Genomic DNA, 20,186 nt, shown 5'->3' with positions numbered 1-20,186 from the left:
ATTAATGGTAAATTGTAAGAAAAGAATAGGTAGACACTGTAAATTAATACTTTGAATGATACAAATTAATAGCCGCAATGTTATAAATTAATAAGTTAATTCGTAAAAGTTTAATTCTTCGATCTGCATTGTACACTGGTTGAAACACAACTGTCGTCGCACGAGGGTAAATGTGTTCCTTGCATACCTGTTGGTATACACGTGGCAAAATGCCAACGGTCCATCAAACAGAAACGGTTTGCAGATACCACAAATGTACCTTTTAAATGTCGTAAATAAATGGTATAAATGTTACAAATAAGTAGCGTAAATGTTATAAATTAATGATTCAAAGGCCCTGAATTAACAACTCAAACGTTGTAATTCAATGTATTAAATGGTGTAAATTATTATTTTAAATGCTTCAAATCAATAGGTCAAACGTTATAAATTAATAGTTTAAATGGTTATAAATTAATGGTAAATTGTAAGAAAAGAATAGGTAGACACTGTAAATTAATACTTTGAATGATACAAATTAATAGCCGCAATGTTATAAATTAATAAGTTAATTCGTAAAAGTTTAATTCTTCGATCTGCATTGTACACTGGTTGAAACACAACTGACGTCGCACGAGGGTAAATGTGTTCCTTGCATACCTGTTGGTATACACGTGGCAAAATGCCAACGGTCCATCAAACAGAAACGGTTTGCAGATATCACAAATGTACCTTTTAAATGTCGTAAATAAATGGTATAAATGTTACAAATAAGTAGCGCAAATGTTATAAATTAATGATTCAAAGGCCCTGAATTAACAACTCAAACGTTGTAATTCAATGTATTAAATGGTGTAAATTATTATTTTAAATGCTTCAAATCAATAGGTCAAACGTTATAAATTAATAGTTTAAATGGTTATAAATTAATGGTAAATTGTAAGAAAAGAATAGGTAGACACTGTAAATTAATACTTTGAATGATACAAATTAATAGCCGCAATGTTATAAATTAATAAGTTAATTCGTAAAAGTTTAATTCTTCGATCTGCATTGTACACTGGTTGAAACACAACTGTCGTCGCACGAGGGTAAATGTGTTCCTTGCATACCTGTTGGTATACACGTGGCAAAATGCCAACGGTCCATCAAACAGAAACGGTTTGCAGATACCACAAATGTACCTTTTAAATGTCGTAAATAAATGGTATAAATGTTACAAATAAGTAGCGTAAATGTTATAAATTAATGATTCAAAGGCCCTGAATTAACAACTCAAACGTTGTAATTCAATGTATTAAATGGTGTAAATTATTATTTTAAATGCTTCAAATCAATAGGTCAAACGTTATGAATTAATAGTTTAAATGGTTATAAATTAATGGTAAATTGTAAGAAAAGAATAGGTAGACACTGTAAATTAATACTTTGAATGATACAAATTAATAGCCGCAATGTTATAAATTAATAAGTTAATTCGTAAAAGTTTAATTCTTCGATCTGCATTGTACACTGGTTGAAACACAACTGACGTCGCACGAGGGTAAATGTGTTCCTTGCATACCTGTTGGTATACACGTGGCAAAATGCCAACGGTCCATCAAACAGAAACGGTTTGCAGATATCACAAATGTACCTTTTAAATGTCGTAAATAAATGGTATAAATGTTACAAATAAGTAGCGTAAATGTTATAAATTAATGATTCAAAGGCCCTGAATTAACAACTCAAACGTTGTAATTCAATGTATTAAATGGTGTAAATTATTATTTTAAATGCTTCAAATCAATAGGTCAAACGTTATAAATTAATAGTTTAAATGGTTATAAATTAATGGTAAATTGTAAGAAAAGAATAGGTAGACACTGTAAATTAATACTTTGAATGATACAAATTAATAGCCGCAATGTTATAAATTAATAAGTTAATTCGTAAAAGTTTAATTCTTCGATCTGCATTGTACACTGGTTGAAACACAACTGACGTCGCACGAGGGTAAATGTGTTCCTTGCATACCTGTTGGTATACACGTGGCAAAATGCCAACGGTCCATCAAACAGAAACGGTTTGCAGATATCACAAATGTACCTTTTAAATGTCGTAAATAAATGGTATAAATGTTACAAATAAGTAGCGCAAATGTTATAAATTAATGATTCAAAGGCCCTGAATTAACAACTCAAACGTTGTAATTCAATGTATTAAATGGTGTAAATTATTATTTTAAATGCTACAAATCAATAGGTCAAACGTTATAAATTAATAGTTTAAATGGTTATAAATTAATGGTAAATTGTAAGAAAAGAATAGGTAGACACTGTAAATTAATACTTTGAATGATACAAATTAATAGCCGCAATGTTATAAATTAATAAGTTAATTCGTAAAAGTTTAATTCTTCGATCTGCATTGTACACTGGTTGAAACACAACTGTCGTCGCACGAGGGTAAATGTGTTCCTTGCATACCTGTTGGTATACACGTGGCAAAATGCCAACGGTCCATCAAACAGAAACGGTTTGCAGATACCACAAATGTACCTTTTAAATGCCGTAAATAAATGGTATAAATGTTACAAATAAGTAGCGTAAATGTTATAAATTAATGATTCAAAGGCCCTGAATTAACAACTCAAACGTTGTAATTCAATGTATTAAATGGTGTAAATTATTATTTTAAATGCTTCAAATCAATAGGTCAAACGTTATAAATTAATAGTTTAAATGGTTATAAATTAATGGTAAATTGTAAGAAAAGAATAGGTAGACACTGTAAATTAATACTTTGAATGATACAAATTAATAGCCGCAATGTTATAAATTAATAAGTTAATTCGTAAAAGTTTAATTCTTCGATCTGCATTGTACACTGGTTGAAACACAACTGACGTCGCACGAGGGTAAATGTGTTCCTTGCATACCTGTTGGTATACACGTGGCAAAATGCCAACGGTCCATCAAACAGAAACAGTTTGCAGATATCACAAATGTACCTTTTAAATGTCGTAAATAAATGGTATAAATGTTACAAATAAGTAGCGCAAATGTTATAAATTAATGATTCAAAGGCCCTGAATTAACAACTCAAACGTTGTAATTCAATGTATTAAATGGTGTAAATTATTATTTTAAATGCTTCAAATCAATAGGTCAAACGTTATAAATTAATAGTTTAAATGGTTATAAATTAATGGTAAATTGTAAGAAAAGAATAGGTAGACACTGTAAATTAATACTTTGAATGATACAAATTAATAGCCGCAATGTTATAAATTAATAAGTTAATTCGTAAAAGTTTAATTCTTCGATCTGCATTGTACACTGGTTGAAACACAACTGTCGTCGCACGAGGGTAAATGTGTTCCTTGCATACCTGTTGGTATACACGTGGCAAAATGCCAACGGTCCATCAAACAGAAACGGTTTGCAGATACCACAAATGTACCTTTTAAATGTCGTAAATAAATGGTATAAATGTTACAAATAAGTAGCGTAAATGTTATAAATTAATGATTCAAAGGCCCTGAATTAACAACTCAAACGTTGTAATTCAATGTATTAAATGGTGTAAATTATTATTTTAAATGCTTCAAATCAATAGGTCAAACGTTATAAATTAATAGTTTAAATGGTTATAAATTAATGGTAAATTGTAAGAAAAGAATAGGTAGACACTGTAAATTAATACTTTGAATGATACAAATTAATAGCCGCAATGTTATAAATTAATAAGTTAATTCGTAAAAGTTTAATTCTTCGATCTGCATTGTACACTGGTTGAAACACAACTGACGTCGCACGAGGGTAAATGTGTTCCTTGCATACCTGTTGGTATACACGTGGCAAAATGCCAACGGTCCATCAAACAGAAACGGTTTGCAGATATCACAAATGTACCTTTTAAATGTCGTAAATAAATGGTATAAATGTTACAAATAAGTAGCGTAAATGTTATAAATTAATGATTCAAAGGCCCTGAATTAACAACTCAAACGTTGTAATTCAATGTATTAAATGGTGTAAATTATTATTTTAAATGCTTCAAATCAATAGGTCAAACGTTATGAATTAATAGTTTAAATGGTTATAAATTAATGGTAAATTGTAAGAAAAGAATAGGTAGACACTGTAAATTAATACTTTGAATGATACAAATTAATAGCCGCAATGTTATAAATTAATAAGTTAATTCGTAAAAGTTTAATTCTTCGATCTGCATTGTACACTGGTTGAAACACAACTGACGTCGCACGAGGGTAAATGTGTTCCTTGCATACCTGTTGGTATACACGTGGCAAAATGCCAACGGTCCATCAAACAGAAACGGTTTGCAGATATCACAAATGTACCTTTTAAATGTCGTAAATAAATGGTATAAATGTTACAAATAAGTAGCGTAAATGTTATAAATTAATGATTCAAAGGCCCTGAATTAACAACTCAAACGTTGTAATTCAATGTATTAAATGGTGTAAATTATTATTTTAAATGCTTCAAATCAATAGGTCAAACGTTATAAATTAATAGTTTAAATGGTTATAAATTAATGGTAAATTGTAAGAAAAGAATAGGTAGACACTGTAAATTAATACTTTGAATGATACAAATTAATAGCCGCAATGTTATAAATTAATAAGTTAATTCGTAAAAGTTTAATTCTTCGATCTGCATTGTACACTGGTTGAAACACAACTGACGTCGCACGAGGGTAAATGTGTTCCTTGCATACCTGTTGGTATACACGTGGCAAAATGCCAACGGTCCATCAAACAGAAACGGTTTGCAGATATCACAAATGTACCTTTTAAATGTCGTAAATAAATGGTATAAATGTTACAAATAAGTAGCGCAAATGTTATAAATTAATGATTCAAAGGCCCTGAATTAACAACTCAAACGTTGTAATTCAATGTATTAAATGGTGTAAATTATTATTTTAAATGCTACAAATCAATAGGTCAAACGTTATAAATTAAATGTTCGAATGTTGTAAATAAACAGCTTAAAGGAAAATTAATGGCTTAAATGTTGTAGAAATGTCTAAAAAAATGGATTTGGAAATTTGTTTAATTAATTCACATGTTCTATAAAAAAAAGACAAAAGGACGAAAAGCCATTTAACCACCTGCGATTTACAAAAACTTTAGTAGACCAGTTAAGAGGAGATATTGGACAACCACGAGATCGAGCTTCGACATCGACTGCTAATTGTGATGAAATTCGGTTAAATGGAAAGCTCCATGTAATTTGAACAAGAACAAAAAAGTATTGTTATGTGTGTTCTTACCGAAACAAAGCAGGAGAAAGACGCGAAACAACTTATTATTACGATACTTGTCCCGACAAGCCAAGGATGCATCATGGCAGACGTTTTATAAATTATCGTAATAAAAAGATACAAAAAAATATTAAAAAATTATACTTTCAAAGATGTAAATATATATGAATTATTAAAATATAATGTCTTTTTAAATTAATTTTTATATAAAATCATTTTATATTACCTACAATACACTCGTCACATACGCGCAAAATTGTCTCGAGCTGCTGCTACGACCAACCGAAAAGGCGGTCGAGTACAAAGGGTAGTTTAAAAGTTATAAATTATCGTTCCAAATGTATTAAATTTACCTTTTGCGGACGAGTGTCGGCAAATAGCTGCCCAAGTCTTTTTACCGTTGCGGACGCGTGTCGACATATAGCTGCCTGAATCTGTTCACAGTTCCGGACAGTTATTTAGAAATGGCTGGCGTACTTCTATTTTTCTGAGCGATAATCTTATGCGTATTTGGGCATGGGTATAATAAACTAAACAGTATTATGTTATGAAGATTTTAGATCTTCAAAAAACTTATCTTCCGTTTAACGTAAACTTGCGATGCAGGATGATAGTCGAGTCAGAACAAATTTCAATCTTTCAATGGCATTACCAGATGAATCACAAAGCTTTTTATATATTTTTTACAATACCTTATACACGATGCCTAAAAGTTCCAGAAAGAACATGTTCGATAGTAATAATAGTGGTAACGAACATTATTTTGAACCTGACAAGATACGCGGCCCCGTCCGCAAAGGGTTAATAGTTTAAATGTTATAAATTAATGTTCCAAATGTTACAAATTAATAGTTTAAATGTTATAAATTAATATTTTAAATATTGTAAATTAATAGTATAGGATTATTTATTCAGAAATATTAGAAATTAGGATTTCCAATGATTTCTATTCTATATGATAAATTTATTGATAGATGGATCTACTTACAGTGGATTAAACAGGAAACGATGGTTATTTAACGTGAACTTAATGTAGTAATACGATATAACCAAGACAATTAGATTGATAATTAATAACTCACAACTAATAGTTTACAACTCATGACAACTCGGCAACTCTGTCTCGACTCAACTCTCTCAGCTCAACTCTCGACTCGCAACTAACTACCTCCTCACAATTCGACTGTCAATTCACGACTGCCGATTAACTTGCCTTTTTTCCTTAAGCATCCCTTTGTTCTTCTCATACCCCCACCACGTACGTGTTCCGTAACCGTCCGCGATCCTGATCACGTCGCCTTTTTCCGCGTAATCACTAGACTGAAGGACCGACGACACATTGATGGGCCGCTTGGCCCATTGAAGTTTCCCGACCCTTTCGGCCTGTCGGCACTTAGGCTCTCTCGCAAAATTGTTTATAGTTCACCCGATATTTCTTAGACAATCTGACCACGATACTACAATAGTTTATATGTTTCAAATTAATAGTTTAAATGTTAATAAATTAATCCATTGAATTAGTTAATAAATTAATAGTAAATTGTTAGAAAAGAATAGTTTAAATGTTGTAAATTAATAGCTTGAATCTTACAAATTAATAACGCAAATGTTGTAAATTGATAATTTAATTCGAAAAAGTTCAATTCTTCGATGTTCATTGTACGATGGTTGAAACACAAATGACATCGCACGAAAGTCGTGTGTTCCTTGTATACCTGTTGGTATACACTTGGCAATGTGCTAATGTTCTGTCAAAAGAAGATTGTAAAAAGATTATCAGTTGAAAAGTTTATTATAAAGGCATTATTATAAACGAGGAGATTTATAGTCGATAGTAAATTATTCTAGTAATTTCGAATAAAGTTAACACGTATAGAAGACCCAACCAACGTATTACCCTTCTTATGCTATCGCATCGACATTGTCCTTTAGTTCCCTGACTTTCACGTACTATGTGTCTAAAATATGTATACATATGTACATATGAATATAGTTCGAAATAAGTATTTAGCGACTTTTAAGTTCTTTGTTACTTATTAAAGGATGGAAACAGTGCGTTCTTGTGGTTGAAAGGGAATAAGATCTTGTCTTCTCTGCGAAACTGAACATAAGATTGTGAAACCCAATCTTAAGACTCATTTTGAGGTTATGTCCCAAAAGTTTCTCTTTTTTACAAATAAGTTTTCTATTATGTTATATACTTGGACAATTAATTTATTTGGTAGCATTGCTATTTTTAATATTTTTTATGAAAGATTTAAATTATTTATTTATTATTTAATTTATCCGTCAATGAAACAAATGATTTTCTAACGCAAGTATGTAATTTTTAATGTAGGCAGTATGTATTAATGTAGGCAAAGTTACTGTTTTATGTACAAAATATGAAAGGTAACATTGTTATTGAACTAGATAATTTACTTTTTTATTAAATTTATACACATAACATTTAAAATTTGTTTCTATGTCCTATTAACTATTATGGATTATAATATTTTAGAAATGTTCCAGTTATGTATATTGTCCAAACTGTGACAAATCGTGGCCTGGTTGGGATGCTGATCTTTACAAAAATCATCCGTATCATCGAGGAACAGCCATAGAATTTCCTGGTGTATATATAAAGGTATTTACTTACTTGTATCCGATACATCCTTCCATTATTTAATTTCTAATTCATGGTAATATTATTCGTTAATTTTCCCTTTCAAACTAATTTACATTTAAGAATATAACAAGAGATTATCAACCATCAATTATAAAAAAAGAAGTAAGATTTTTTAGTGAAGAGAACTTGATAAAAAGTATTGTTAGAATAATAATTTTATTATTATTATTTATATTTGAGATAATATTCGTAAGAAATTAATATTAACCTATTGTTTTATATTCACTTTTATACAAAGCTAGATTTTCTAAATCCTTGGGAAATTAATTCATTGAAGAACGCGCTTGAAAAAATACCTTGGGAAATTTCTCAGAGTGGAAGAAGGAAACAGGTATTTCAAACAGTATAATATATAACTACATTTATTATTATAAAATTTTGAGATATCGATAAAGTTTATTAATAGATAAGATAGGAAGATTTAAGACATAATTTAAAAACTCCAGAATTTTGGTCCAAAATGCAACTTCAAGAAAAGAAAGCTTCAGTTGGGTTTTTTTGATGGTTTTCCAAAGTCTACTCAATTTGTGCAACAAAAATTTTGCCAAGTACCCATGCTTAATAATTTCCAAACGGTAGAACAATGTACTTTAGAGTATGATTCGCTACGAGGAGCTTCAATAGATCCACATATCGATGACTGCTGGATTTGGGGTGTAAGAATAGTTACTGTGAATGTCATGGGTAACTCAGTTTTAACAATGAGTCCTTACCATGGTCCAGATACAAAATATAATTTAGAAAGCGTTGCAGAGTATTCCACTATACTCGAAGGCTTCGAATTTGATACAAATGATAAAAATGAAAGTAATAAAGATATCGTTGTAAGGCTCCCAATGCCAGAGGGATCGCTTATGATTCTTTATGATAGTGCAAGGCAAGAAATTTCTCTTACAGACATGGCGAATTAGTACTTAAACATCTATATCGTATTATATTTCTGTAATTGTTTGGCAAATTTAGTTATACAATTATTTTAATTGTCAGGTACAACTTGAGAAAGTATTTTATAACATAGATAAAATAGAATATAATGAATGTGAATTTTATTGCATTATTTACATAATTACTAGATTCTCTTCTATATTTTTTGTAGGTATAAATGGGAACATTGTGTTTTAAGAGAAGATATAACTTCTAAGCGAATTTGTTTGGCTTATCGCGAATTAACTCCTCCATATTTATGCACCTCAACAAATAATGAAATAGTCAAAGAACTCTTAAAGAGAGCTTCGGTCTTTCAATGAAGTGTGACTAAGGTTTGAAAATAATTTATTCCAACAAAGTATGTAATATAAAATTTGTACGAAATATTTGTACGTTTCATTATGTATTATGAAAATATATTAGATCCTTCTATATATATATATATATGTCGGGGTGGGATTGGAATTTTGGGCGCGTGACAATTCTTCACGTGAGTTATCCATTGTTTAACACAACTAAGGTTATATTTTCACTTATACACAAGTCTGTTACAAAGATTAACAAATAATAAGTCTAGAGAATAATAAACTTAACAAATAATGAAGTTAGCGAAAAATATATTGAACGAATAATAAACTAAACAAATAATAAAGTTAGTGGATAATAAGTTGAACGGTTAGTAAGTCTAACAGATAATAAAGCTAATGAGTAATACGTTTAACGGATAGTAAGTTCAATGAATAATATGGTTTACAAACAATAAGTTAATAATCGTTATAAACAATAATTTGAGTTCAAACGAATCCACGATCAACGGGATGACTCCTTACTAAGCGCAGACTGATCTTAAGCGCAGAAACACGACGTGTCACTCTCTAAAGCAGCCACAAGACGAATGCCAGTCTCGTGGAGATTTTTCTCCCCGTACGATTGCATTTTGTTTTCTATGCCCGTTTGGAAGCATCGAGAAGGTTCCAAACGCCGTTGCTAGGCACACTCGTTGGAAGCATCGAGAAAGTTCCAAACGCCGTTGCTAGGCAGTTTCTGCCTGGAGTTTTGATTACTAATACAATGTATGTCCCATTGCATCGGCACCTCCGAGGCAACGTCACACGTGGCTAGGCCCGCTCTCGAGGTCGCATGCCGCCACAACCACATTTCTCGGAGAACACATACAACCACTCCAGACCTCCGTTAGATAAAACATCCATCCCGTGACCGTGGCTACGTTCGGCGACCAATTGTCGCCTCGAACCCAATCTTGATATCACAAATCTCTAACAATTACAGCTATGATAAAATCCAGGCTAGACTACTAGAAGATGTTCCCAAAATTTCCAAGGAACGGCTTCGGCTTTCCTTTCATCTCCGACACGGCCATTCTGACTGTCACACGTCCTCGTGTGTAGCTAAAATACAGAGTTTTTTTTTTAACATTAGACTCGTTGTAACTAATATTATCTACCATTCAGTTAAATGTTCCAAATAAGTCAAGGGTCCAGTTTGACAGCAAGATTCCGTTCGAAGGTTTAACAAACAAAGAAATGAAAGAGAACTCAAATTGGTAGTGTCATAGTTTGTATTTCGAAGTGCTAGTTGCATTCTGTGAGTCACCAGTCAGACCGCAACGACACGACAGATCATTTTCGATTCCGTACACGGGTGAATCTCAGATTGTTGGATCGTGTTACCACATTGGGCGTACTACGAAAGCGCAGAACATCTCACTGGACATATTACAAAAGCGCAGAACATCTCACTGGACGTATTACGAACGCGCAGAGCACCACACTGGGTGTATTACTAAAGCGCAGAGGGTCACAGTGGACGTATTACGAACGCGCAGAGAGTCACAGTGGACGTATTACGAACGCGCAGAGCATCTCACTGGACGTATTACGAACGCGCACAGCACCACACTGGGTGTATTACTAAGGCGCAGAGGGTCACAGTGGACGTATTACGAACGCGCAGAGCATCTCACTGGACGTATTACGAACGCGCACAGCACCACACTGGGTGTATTACTAAGGCGCAGAGGGTCACAGTGGACGCATTACGAACGCGCAGAGCACCACACTGGGTGTACGACCACGACGTGGTATTAATGATCCTCTGAGGTCCGTGCACTCGCATCGTTATTATCACCGTCGCTGTCATCGTCGCAGACGTCCAACTCATCAGGAACGCAACTATTTGGCATTTTTCTTAGTTTGTCATGTCTGTCCTTGTATGTCCGTTTACCGTCTAAGGTCTTTAATGTATATCGGTCCCCTTCCAAAATCTCTGCTATCACGAATGGACCCCTGAATTTCGGGTCCAACTTCGTTTGGTTCCTTTCCTCATTTTTTCGTAACACAAAGTCACCAAGGTTAAACCTAACTATCTTGGCTTTCGTTTTGTCGAACCTGTCTTTATCATAGCTAGCGCAAGTCTCCATGTTCCGTATCGCCTGTTGTCTTACACTGGAGATGTCTACTTCCTTTTCCTCGACACTATCAGACAACGTTAAACCGTAGGGCCTTGCTGCCTTGCCAATTAATAACTCCAGAGGACTTGACTTAGTTACACGATTGGTGGTGCAATTCAAGGCTAACTGTATCTCGCCAATCGCGTCTTGCCACGTTCGCCCGGTCGTTTCTACCGTCGAAAACATATTTTTTAGGGTGCTCATAGTACGCTCTACCTGTCCATTGGCCCTACTAGCACCGGTTGCTATTAAGTGGAGTTTAATGTGCCTATCTTGACAGAAACTTTGGAAATCTTTACCCGTAAAGCATCTCCCCTGGTCCGCTATTACCCGGCAGGGGTTACCGAATAAAAATATAGCGGACTTAAGCGCTTTAATGGTATTTAGGGAGTCTATCTTACGGGTATGGTGCAAATATACGAACTTGGTGAAGGCGTCGACCAGCACAACGACATATTCCTTCGAGTCGCTTTTACCACTTAGTTTTCCCGTGATATCCATGTGAACCGTGTGCCAAGGTATGCTGGTCTTAGGTATGGGATGTAGTTCGGCTTGTGTTTTGCCTGAACTAGCCTTTGAAACTCGACAAGCATGACAGTTCTCGACGAATTTGCGAACGTATTTCGCCATTCCCTCGAACCAATAACACTCGTACAGTTTCTCGAGCGTTTTATCCCATCCTAAGTGCATAATTGACTGGTGCACATGGTTGATCACGGACCACCTAAAGCCTCTTGGGACAATGGGCAAGCAGAGAGTTCTGCCTCTCCTTTGTATCTTACGATACAGGGTGCCGGATCGTAATTCGTACGTGTTCGCAACGTCGTCCGCAAGCTCGTCGTTCCGCAACTTATCGACGATTTCCATAATTTGAGGATCGCGACGTTGCTCCGCCAAGAGCCAATCTTCGGAAATTTCGGCCAGATTGATTTCTTTTTCGGCAATTTTGACGATCGTACGGTGATCCGAGTCTACGGGGTTCCGCGAAAAAAAATCGACGTGAGCCATTCGTCTGCCTTCCCGATACATAATGTCAAAGGTAAAAGTTTGTAGGTAAGCCCACCACCTGTAAATCCTGTCATTCAAATGCACCTTATTGCTGGATGCCTTCAAGGAATTGCAATCAGTAACGACAAGGAATTCTCGCCCGTGTAGATAGTGGCGAAAATGCTTGACGGCGTTTACGACTGCTAACGTTTCTAATTCGTAGGAATGATATCTAGATTCCGTTGGGCTAGTCTCTTTTGCTGTAATACTCTACTACTCTATTTTTACCTTCGACCTTCTGCATTAGGATAGCCCCGTAGCCTTCTGAACTAGCGTCGGTGTGTAGCTCTATTGGGTAATTGGGATCAAATATCATTAGCACCGGTTCATCGGTCAGAATAGAAATTATTTTTTGCCTTATCTTTTCATGTTTATCCGTCCAATTTATGTTCTTGTTACCGGAAGTGAGTGCATACAAAGGTTTCATTACTTGTGAGAATTTTGGAACGAATTTTCGAAAATAAGAAGCTAGACCGATGAACTGCCGAAGCTGTGTAACGGTCGTCGGTGCGGGTAAAGAGCTTAAGGCGTGTATTTTTCCCGGGTTGGGGCGAACTTCTCCGTTACAAATTACATAACCCAAATAGAGTACCGAGGTCGTTAGAAAAGAACATTTTGCAAAGTTAAAAGAGAATCCGGCTTTTACAAGGGTATCTAATACGATGTCCAATCGTTCTAGGGCTTGATCTACCGAGTCAGCGATAATTAAGACGTCATCCAGGTAAACTACGACGTATGAATAAGCAAGGTCGCCTAAGGCTTTGAAAATGGCTCTTTGGAAAACGGCTGGTGCATTTTTCAACCCAAACGGCATCGTTACATATTCGTACTGACCGTCGGGGGTGACGAACGCTGTATATTCAGTGGAGTTAGGGTGAATAGGGATCTGATGAAATCCACTGGCCATGTCCAAGCTAATAAAGTATCTCGCACTCTGCAATCTCACGATTTGATCAGCAATAAGGGGTAAGGGATACCGATCCGCGACCGTGTTTTTATTTAGCGCCCGGAAATCTACACACAATCTGTCCGATCCGTCCTTCTTCTTCACGAGTAACATGGGGCTCGCGAACGGCGAATTACTAGGTTTTACAATTTTTGCCCTAATCAGTTCACTTATCCGCTCGCGCACTATTCTCCGCTCTTCCCCGCTAAGTCTATAAGGACTTCTCTGTACGGTGACATTAGGGTCAATCAACCGAATTTCTAACTGGCCCGTACTCACACGCGTCCGCGGGAAACCCGTAATAAATGACTCTTTGAATTTTTCAAGGACAGAGATCAATCGATCTTTGTCGTTACCAACTACATCAGTGTTGATCTCGTTAATGTTGACCGCATCTTCCACGACTTTGCTACAGGCGTTAACCATTTTTGTCTTGCAAATATCGACGCTATTTCGTGTAATATTCACGTCAAAACCTTGGCTCAAAATTTCACGACCAATCATGATACCATATTTTAAGTAGCTATCAGCAAGGACATGAAAAGTTATCTCCAGTGTAAAACCGTTAATACATACAGTGGACAAGATCTGAAGTGTACTGTTAACACAAGTATTTCCTATACCTCGCATTACTACTACATCAGTCGTTCGTTTGCCGGAAAATTTCGAAGATATAGATTCTTTAATTAACGAGCATTCAGCTCCGGAATCGAAACAAAATGGGTACGACTCACCCAGATGACTTAAACTACCAGCTGGAGACTCCACCATGCAGGAGTCGACTCGTCGTTCGTTCTTGGAGCCGGTTTTCTTGTGCTGCAGTAGCGGACAATCAGGTGCGATATGGCCCTCCGCCTTACACTTGAAGCAAACCACCTGGGGCGATGTTGCCGGTCGTCTTCCTTCCGGGCGTTGTGTATTTCCTCGCTGCTCTTTCTGCATCCTACTGCGGCACTCCGCTATTCTGTGTCCGTGTTTACCACAGTAGAGGCACTTCACGTGGTGGGCCGACGGCTTGTGTCTTTTGGCTTCAGGGCCCGTGGAGGTGTCGCTCGTCGCAAATACGGGCCTTTTCGCGAAAGCAGTAGCTCTCATTTCGTCTAAAAATTGGTCCTTGGTCTTGATATCCTTCATAGCTGCTATCTCTTCGATGCGCTGATCCCGTGAGCTCAGGTGATAAAGAACGACAGCGTTGATTACTTCAGCCATAGTGGCATTTTGCCACTTCGTCTCCAGGAGGGAACGGAGACGGATGGCGTACGCAGCCATGTTTTCGTCCTCTTGTGGTGGTTCCCTGAGTGTCTTCATTAGCGTCGAGGTTGCCGTATCTTTGCTACCAAAACGTGTAATGAAAAGTTCCCTAAACGTTGGCCAGGTAAGCCCTTCGCCGGTCACTATCTGCGTGAGCCAATGCGCTGCACGACCCTCTAGAGCACTATTTAAAACAGAAACTAATGCACTGTCTTGCAGAGGATTACCCTTCATAAGCAGGTCCACAGTCGAGCACCATGCGGCTGGATCGGCGCCCGCGATCGCGGGGTTAAAACGTGGTAGCACGATGTTTTTAGGTTCCGCACTTGACTTCGGCGCCAGCGTCTGAATTAACTCGCGCATGATGGCCATATGTTCTTGTATTGTCATAGTCGGCACTGATCCCACTTCTGATGTCGGGGTGGGATTGGAATTTTGGGCGCGTGACAATTCTTCACGTGAGTTATCCATTGTTTAACACAACTAAGGTTATATTTTCACTTATACACAAGTCTGTTACAAAGATTAACAAATAATAAGTCTAGAGAATAATAAACTTAACAAATAATGAAGTTAGCGAAAAATATATTGAACGAATAATAAACTAAACAAATAATAAAGTTAGTGGATAATAAGTTGAACGGTTAGTAAGTCTAACAGATAATAAAGCTAATGAGTAATACGTTTAACGGATAGTAAGTTCAATGAATAATATGGTTTACAAACAATAAGTTAATAATCGTTATAAACAATAATTTGAGTTCAAACGAATCCACGATCAACGGGATGACTCCTTACTAAGCGCAGACTGATCTTAAGCGCAGAAACACGACGTGTCACTCTCTAAAGCAGCCACAAGACGAATGCCAGTCTCGTGGAGATTTTTCTCCCCGTACGATTGCATTTTGTTTTCTATGCCCGTTTGGAAGCATCGAGAAGGTTCCAAACGCCGTTGCTAGGCACACTCGTTGGAAGCATCGAGAAAGTTCCAAACGCCGTTGCTAGGCAGTTTCTGCCTGGAGTTTTGATTACTAATACAATGTATGTCCCATTGCATCGGCACCTCCGAGGCAACGTCACACGTGGCTAGGCCCGCTCTCGAGGTCGCATGCCGCCACAACCACATTTCTCGGAGAACACATACAACCACTCCAGACCTCCGTTAGATAAAACATCCATCCCGTGACCGTGGCTACGTTCGGCGACCAATTGTCGCCTCGAACCCAATCTTGATATCACAAATCTCTAACAATTACAGCTATGATAAAATCCAGGCTAGACTACTAGAAGATGTTCCCAAAATTTCCAAGGAACGGCTTCGGCTTTCCTTTCATCTCCGACATATATATATATATATATATATATATATATATATATATATATATATAAGTAAATATAAGCATATATATATACACACATATATATCTACAGCTACAGTTTTATAGAAACGTAATAATAAATGAAATTAGATATCTACTATTAGGTATTTAATTTCTAAAAGAAACTGACGAAAAAAAGTATTAAATTTAGAGCAATATATAAAAATCGATCTTCATTAACAAGAAATGAAGAAGGGAACTAACCAACCTACGCGACGTACTCCCGTGCACCAGATAACTCTAAGGCTCGGCGGAAAGCCCAAGCATTGACCTTCTCTCGATTCCTGTCAAGTAGTCTGGATCTTATCACGGTCGATGGCAAAGACCGATGATACTAGTGACCCAAAAAACAGGCCTGCAATTTAACACACTCCAACTGAAACAAGTGAGTACCCGGGGAGGGACCGCTGAACAGGATTACGAAGGCAAGAGGCCTCAACTGCACAGTGGGGTCCACTCACGAGGATGGACCGCTGAACAGGATTACGAAGGCATTACCCCAACTGAACAGTGGGGTCCCCCCGCCCGCGAGTTTTTCACTTAAACAGGATTACGGAGGACGTGAAATGCAGGTTTCTGTCCGAGTACCGAAGTACCAATCGGACAGTATTGCGGTCGCAGGTATCACCAGTGCGATGACAACTCCCGTGATTCGAGGCAAACGACGGGCAGTTTTCGAGCAGTTACTAACCACAGAGGTGTGCTTGGGGCGACTTACGAATCCAAAGATTTGTCCAGTGCACGTTGACCCGCACGTACCCGGAATACGCGCGAACGAGTACGTCACGCTACGGTTTTGAAAGAACTGAGCGACCGCGAACCGATATATCGAGGGAACAATTTTTCCAGTGTGGTAAGCGAGGGGATCAAGAGAGACGAGATCTTTATTTTTCGTTCCAAGATAGATAAGTATCTTTGTACAGAATGAGCTTACAATGCACATAACATAGGTATCTATCTTATGATTAATTAAGGCTAAAACGCTCGCATCCCACGGTGTCCCACGATGTCCCACGATGTCCCACGGTGCCCCCGCGGGGGGTTATTAGTCCAGTCTAGATCACCAAAATTCTTTTAGAGGCTTTTGGTGATCTAAACTGGACTGTTGCGTAGTTCTTGGCTTGGTATCGTTTTCCAAAGATTAATCGACTGATTAATTTTTGGAAATCGATGCCAATTACCAGGTCTCACCACGAGGAGGTGACTACGCACGAGACCCGCCCATGGGTTATTTAAAAACTACACATCGATCTCGACATTCAACCTATTGGCAGAATGTCCAGTTTTGACTCTACTTGACCATGGGCCTGCGTAAAGAAATAGTTGCTTCGTAGTCTAACTGCGAAACACATATCTCCAACGCAGCGCTTACATGAATCTTTACAAACGTAGAACAAGGCATACGTAACGCAACATCTATCTCCCACACAACGATTACATCGATCAGTACAAATATTATACAATAATTCGCATGCCTACTGGCAGCATTCGGTATCGAAGACACATTTATCTAACTTGGAACGAAAAGAAGAAAATGAAGCTACTGACACTGTATATACCATTTCGTGTCCTGCATAAGGGACATACGAGTCGCTGTACTAAACTGTTCAACGTTCTTCTTTTGCGACGCTATAAGATATTGAAGATATTGAAAAGTTATATAACGTGATTTCAATAAGTATCCCTTAAAAATGGGAAAACAAGAAGATGCCCGATGTATCAGATGATAAAGGAAAAAATCGCGGCGCACCCGAAACGAACGAGATCGCGATCTCTCGAAAGAACTAACAAACCTACGCGACGTACTCCCGTGTACCAGATAACTCAAAGGTTCAGCGGAAAGCCCAAGCATTGACCTTCTCTCGATACCTGTCAAGTAGTCTGGATCTTATCACGGTCGATGGCACCGACCGATGATACTAGTGACCCAGCAAACAGGCCTGCAATTTAACACACTCCAACTGAAACAAGTGAGAACCCGGGGAGGGACCGCTGAACAGGATTACGAAGGCATGGCCCCAACTGAACAGTGGGGTCCACCCCCGCGGGATCGCCACTTGAACAGGATTACGGAGGACGTGAAATGCAGGTCTCTGCCCGAGTACCGAAGTACCAATCGGACAGTATTGCGGATCGCAGGTATCACCAGTGCGATGACAACTCCCGTGATTCGAGGCAAACGACGGGCAGTTTTCGAGCAGTTACTAACCACAGAGGTGTGCTTGGGGCGACTTACGAATCTAAAGATTTGTCCAGTGCACGTTGACCCGCACGTACCCGGAATACGCGCGAACGAGTACGTCACGCTACGGTTTGAAAGAACTGAGCGACCGTGAACCGATATATCGTGGGAACAATTTTTTCAGTGCGGTAAGCGAGGGGATCAAGAGAGACGAGATCTTTATTTTTCGTTCCAAGATAGATAAGTATCTTTGTACAGAATGAGCCTACAATGCACATAACATAGCTATCTATCTTATGATTAATTAAGGCTAAAACGCTCGCATCCCACGGTGTCCCACGATGTCCCACGATGTCCCACGGTGCCCCCGCGGGGGGTTATTAGTCCAGTCTAGATCACCAAAACTATTTTGGATGATCAAGACCAGACTATATTCAAGTAGTTTTTAGCTTGATATCGTTTTCAAATAATAATACTAATATTCAAAATAGTACTTGGTGTATTATTATTTGGAAAACGATACCAATTACCGGGACCCACCACGAGGAGGTAACTACTTTCGGGTCCCATTTACATAAAGAGTTTCTAAGCATTGGAAGCAGATATGTAAAATTATTTTATAATAAAGAAGTGGCGTGTATTGAAATTTATTAATTGGATGTAGAGTTACAAATTAATGGCTTAAGTGTTATAAATTAATAGCTTAAATGTTGTAGATTAATGGGTTAAATGTTATAAATTAATAGTTTAAATGTTGGAAATTAATAGTTTAGACGTTCTAAATTAATTGCTTAAATGTTAGAAATTAATAGTTTAAGTGTTATAAATTAATGGCTTAAATGTTATAAATTAATTGCTTAAATGTTGTAAATTAATGGGTTAAACGTTATAAATTAATAGTTCTAATGTTATAAATTAATAGTTTAGACGTTCTAAATTAATTGCTTAAATGTTACAAATTAATGGCTTAAATGTTATAAATTAATAGTTTAAATGTTATAAAATAACAGTTTAAATGTTGTAAATTAATAGTTTAAATGTTATAAATTAATAGTTCAAATGTTATAAATTAACGGCTTAAATGTTATAAATTAATTGCTTAAATGCATAAAATAACAGTTTAAATATTGTAAATTAGTGGCTTAGATGTTGTAAATTAAATAGCTCAATTGTTATAAATTAATAGCTTAAATTTTATAAATTAATGGCTTTAATGTTATAAATTAATAGCTTAAGTGTTGTAAATTAATGGTTTAGACGTTATAAATTACTAGTTGCAATGTTGTTGTTTGATATTTTTTTTTACTTACCTTATATTTATGTTCTTCTTCGATGTTCACTCTCCGGAATTTCAGGCACAAAAGAGCTCGCGCGCGACTTCCGTGTTCCTTATATAACTTGACAAGGTGTCGGTTTGTTAATCAAACGGTAACGATTTTTTGACATAGCAGGAGGTGGTTTGTCCATTATAACAAAATCGAAGTGCACAATTTCTTAATTTTTATCGTAAATTGGCGTCCGTAACGATTTAATACGATATCCATTTTTATCATTTTAGTAGTTTCTACAAGCTAAGACTAAATTCACACTTTTTTAATACTAGTTTTCGACTATCAATTAGTTTGAATGAAGAGGGGAAAAAAAGCCTAACGGCAGTCGATAACGTTACTGTGAAATAAGTTAAGCTATTAAATAATCAGACAGATAAAATTTATATTAAGCGTTACATTATATTATCGATATTCGTTCATTTACTCGTGCTAAGTAAAAATGAAAATGTTCTTTTTTCTTGAATAACACCTACATCACTGCATGCGATATTTAAAATTCTTATTTAATACTTACTTAAATGTCAGGTTCTTTTTTAATTCCTGTCAAGTTAAACGAGTAAATTTACTCGTTATAGCTGCAACATAAAATGGCTCTTTTTTCTTTAATAAGGCTTGCATCGATGTACATGATACAGATATTAATTATGTAGCGAATAATATTCTTCGTTAGATCTATCAAAGGATTTATTAGGCTTGATGAAGTATCAAATTCTATGAAAATTAACTGAA

At 36.5% G+C, this 20,186-nt stretch overlaps 1 pseudogene; it reads left to right on the top strand.

Moving 5' to 3' along the window:
* Positions 1–7,148: 7,148 nt before the first annotated feature.
* LOC138181826 (alpha-ketoglutarate-dependent dioxygenase alkB homolog 4-like) lies at positions 7,149–9,224 on the top strand (annotated as a pseudogene).
* The last annotated feature ends 10,962 nt before the right edge of the window (positions 9,225–20,186 follow it).

Source organism: Bombus flavifrons, chromosome 7, assembly GCF_040668555.2.
Source record: "Bombus flavifrons isolate JBK064 chromosome 7, iyBomFlav1_principal, whole genome shotgun sequence".
Taxonomy (NCBI): Eukaryota; Metazoa; Arthropoda; class Insecta; order Hymenoptera; family Apidae; genus Bombus; species Bombus flavifrons.
The sequence above is the reverse complement of the archived record's forward strand: the minus strand, read 5'-3'. Positions and strand labels throughout refer to the sequence as shown.